Below are 4,678 nucleotides of genomic sequence, written 5' to 3'. Positions count from 1 at the left end.
GAGAGTATCAAGGTCATATAGTGAAAGAGCATGAGGGGGTGGGAAATATTATTGCTGTCATCTTTGGAACATACAGTCTTCCACACCTCAAAAAGCTTTTACTCTAACTCACGGGTTCATCAATAAAAGTCCATGGATAAAATTTAGGAGGTCTGTGAACTTGGAAGGAAATAAATCATATTTTTATTTTCTCTAATCTCTAAACTTTAGCATTTCTATCCATTCTGAATGTAGGCACAAACTACAGGAGTTATAGCAATACCTGTGATTTTGTTACCAATAAAAATCACAGATATTTTTACAGCACATTCAGTTGGGTATCAGGGGCCTGATCCTGGCCTATGGGAGCTTCAATGGGGCCATCTCCCTACTGACCTATTCCATGTTGGGCCAGTGGGAAGTGAAGAAGATCAATAACGCTCACACTACTGGCTTCAAAGCAGTGAGCTGGGCCCCTGCTGTCATGCCTGGAAGCTTCATAGACCAGCCATCTGGGCAGAAGTCCAACTACGTCAAGAAATATGCATCAGGCAGCTGTGACAACCTCATCAAACTGTGGAAGGAGGAGCAGGACAGCCAGTGGAAGGAAGAGCAGAAGTTGAAAGCACACAGTGACTGGGTTTGAGACATGGCCTGGGCCAGCTCCATTGGCCTGCCTACCAGCACCATTGCCAGCTGCTCCCAGGATGGTCGAGTGTTCAGTTGTACCTGTGATGATGCCACGGGCAATACATGGTCTCCCAAACTGTTGCACAAGTTCAATGATGTTGTATGGCATGTGAGCTTGTCCATCACAGCCAACGTCCTGGCTATCTCAGGCAGAGACAATAACGTGACCCTGTGGAAGGAGTCAGTCAACTGGCAGTGGGTGTGCATCAGTGATGCCAACAAGGGCCAGGGTTCCATATCCACTTCAGTCACAGAAAAGTGACTGAGAATGAGCAGTGACAAGACAGGCAGGGCCTGGCTCTCTACCTGCTGCCTCCAGGACTGCCCTTTCCTGGGCCAACTGACCACACACCTGGGAGGAAGAATGCCCAACTCCCACAATATCACTTGCTCCTGGGAGTCATAACAAATGCAACCAGATTCATCATCTGCCTTAACATGATTTGATATGGTTTGTAATATACTGTCCAGCTGAATGCACTCTTGTTAAGAGGGAAAAACTACAAATGACCTTCAAATCTATTATTTTAAAATATTTTGGGTCATTTTTATGTAACTTTTAGGTGCAGGCATCATTTGTGGGGGCAGGGGGGTGTTTCCAAAGTATTTAAATAAATTCATATTGCTTATAAACAACAAAAACAAAAATGCCTGGATGCTATAGCTTCAATTCTGAGAAAAAAAATAATTATGAACTTAATATTATATATCCAGTAAACATGTCAATCAAATGAGAGGGAAAATTAAGTCACTTTCAGACTTGTAAAAATTCAGTAGGCTTATTCCTCATGCATGCTTTTAAGAAAATTACTTTTGAAGATATTCTTTAGCCAAAACAAGAATAAAATTCAAGGAAGGTAAAGACTGGAGATCCAAGATAACTGACTCTAATCCAGGACAAGAAGTCAGGATGACAGGTTGGCATCTATCCCAGAGAGCACCTGGTCCAGATTGAAATAAAAATTCAGAGGGTTCTGGGAAATGTATCTACAATAATTACATTGCATCCCTTACCACGAATAGAATATGTTTAGGAAGATAGATAATATTAGTGACTTGATGAAGACACATGATTAAAAATTAAATTAAAGACACTTTGAAATCAATATTAACAAATCACAATAATGGAAACAATGTGTATTGATATTTTCAATTTTAGACTCAAGCAATGGACACACCATGAAAGGATTAATTATGGTTACAGAAGAGATGATAAAACCTCACAAAAGTTGGCAGAAGGGCATGAGGATAGAATAGTGGTAAAAGAGGTAGAGAGAAATATAGGCGTCCTAATTTACTCATTTTTAAAAATAATAGCTAACACTGGGTACTTATTATATGCCCACTCTAAGAGATAAACATGAATTAATTCATCTAATTTCCCAGTATAAGGAAAGCAAGGCACAGAGAAGCATCTAAATTTCTATCATATATTGCTTCTTACTTCATGGAAAGTCAAAGAGATGCAAAAGTTATTTTGTGAATGACTAAGAAAATAAAAGATTTTTCTATATTATTTCTAAAAATAATAATATATCTACTAAAGGCACAAAAATAGGTATATATATTAACTTGGTGATTTTTATAGCTCTTCAGGAGTTAAATCAGTTTTGTATAGTTCATGAATAGAGAGATCAATGAGGGGAAAGAATATAAATTCCAGAAACATGCATACATGCATATAGAAAATTAATATATGGTAAAGTTGGTTTCAGTGAATAAGAGATATGGTTAAGAAAATGGCTAGTTTCTCCCTCCTGAAGCCACCAGCTCTCCCACGGGACCCGTCCCCACCAGGGCTCCCGTGACCCCAGTGGCCACCACCTCCTCCTCTGTACCCAGTCCCCCCCATGGGGAGCACTCTCGCAACCCTGGCTGCCACAACCTCCATGCCCCCTCCTCACTGGGGTGGACTCATGTACTACAGGGAAGCCTCTGGAGCAGACCCCTGTTGGTGACCCACATGCAGAGGTGGGGCTGAAACCACAGCTGAGCCCCAGGGGCCATGTAGCTAAGGAAGAAAAGCTGACATCTCTCCTCACAGCTGCACAAACAGCAAATTGACACTCCCACGACTGGCTTTGTAAACTCAGCATCTACAGAACATCTGAATGGACAACGAATGCTCCCAGCCAAGACAGGTCTAGCTTTAGCAGCTGTAGACTTCGTGGGCACATACATATGGGTGTCAGGTCAGGCCACAGTCTGAGCTGCTCACATAGCGCCCACAGCAGGTCCAAATCCATGATTACTGCAATCCTGGGACCTGACTTTAGTGGATCTATGCTGGTGGCATGGTGAAAACGATGTCTGAGAGACACCAGGGCCAATTGCCAGCATACCTATGGTTAAGGTGAGGCCTAGAGTGGGGCCAACAGTAGTGTAATCTGAGAGCTCACACAATGGGTGAAAGGTGACATGACAGAGCACACCTATAGGTGAACAGCTCCAGAAGAGGAATACTGAGTGGCTTCCCTCCCAGTGGGAGTGCTCCAATCCTGCCTACCTTGCACCACAGATCAGAAACACAGCTAAGGAACAGATCTTGGGGCCTATACTACGACAACTAAGGAACAGACCCCACCTCTGTCAGGGCAGTGACAACCACAGAGCAAAGGGGATGCCCTGTTCAATATCCAGTGCAGGCTCTGGTCACCATAACATCAGTTACACCTCCTAACAAGGGGATAATGACCAGCATACACTGAGGAAAGAGGTGGCAGACATCTGTACTAAAAATAGCCCTTGCACCAAAAAATATTAAACCTACTCAGGCTATACAGGGATGTTCCCACATAAAAATAGCCCGCCAAGACAGTCTAAGTGTCTGGCATTGAGAAGAAGAACCCCCAGAGCATTAAGCCTTGAAGCCCAGCAGGGCTTGGGTGCAGGAGCTCCACAGGGCTAGGGGAAACAGAGACTCAACTCTGCGAGGGTGCACACAAGGCCTCACATGAACTGGGACCCAGCACAAAGAAGTACCTCCATAGGACCTTGGGTGACACCTACATAGGAGTCTTGGTGGATCTCCTGGGGAGGCGAAGGTGGACTATAGTTCACTGTGGGCTCAAGGACACTGGTAGCAGAAGCCCCAGGGAATATTGATCAGCATGAGCTCTTCCAGAGGTCCCCATTTCAGCACCAAGACCTGACTCCACCCAACAACCTGTAGGCCTCAGTGGTGGAAAGCCTCAGGCCAAACAACAAGACAGGAACACAGCCACACCAATCAGGAGACAGGCTGTCTAAAGTCATACTGAGCTCACAGCCACCTCAAAACACACTCTTTGACAGGGCCCTTCCCATCAGAGGGACAAGGCCCAGGTCCACACACCAGAGGGCAGGCACAAGTCCCTCCCACCAGGAAGCCTGCATAAATTCCTGGACCAACCTCAACTACCAGGAGCAGACATCCAAAGCAAGAGGAACTATGATCCTGCAGCCTGTGGAAAGAATATCAGAAACACAGAAAGTTAGACACATGAGATAACAGAGAAATATGAAGGAACAAGATAAAACCCCACAAGAACAAGATAAAAACCCATAAGAACACTAAATGAAGAGGAGACAGACAATGTACCTGAAAAACAATTCACAGTAATGATAGTAAAAATGATACAAAGGGCTTCCCTGGTGGTGCAGTGGTTGAGAGTCCACCTGCCGATGCAGGGGACACAGGTTCGTGCCCTGGTCCAGGAAGATCCCACGTGCTGCAGAGCAGCTGGGCCCGTGAGCCGTGGCTGCTGAGCCTGCATGTCTGGAGCCTGTGCTCTGCAACAGGAGAGGCCACAACAGTGAGAGGCCCGCGTACCACAAAAAAAAAAAAAAAAAAAAAAAAAAAAGATCCAAAATCTCAGAAAAAGATAGGAGCCCAGATTGAGAACATACAAGAAATGTTTAACAAGGAGCTAGAAGATTTAAAGAAAAACAAACAGAGATGAAGAATACAATAGCTGAAATGAAAAATACACTAGAAGGAATCAATAGCAGAATATCTGAGGCAGAAGAA

At 44.3% G+C, this 4,678-nt stretch overlaps 1 pseudogene; it reads left to right on the top strand.

Annotated features, from left to right (window-relative positions):
- The first annotated feature begins 286 nt into the window (after positions 1–286).
- Positions 287–4,383, top strand: LOC117199178 (protein SEC13 homolog; annotated as a pseudogene).
- The last annotated feature ends 295 nt before the right edge of the window (positions 4,384–4,678 follow it).

The sequence above is a fragment of the Orcinus orca genome, chromosome 5 (genome assembly GCF_937001465.1).
Source record: "Orcinus orca chromosome 5, mOrcOrc1.1, whole genome shotgun sequence".
NCBI lineage: Eukaryota > Metazoa > Chordata > Mammalia > Artiodactyla > Delphinidae > Orcinus > Orcinus orca.
Note: the sequence above shows the minus strand (reverse complement) of the source record. Positions and strands in the feature narration are given on the sequence as shown.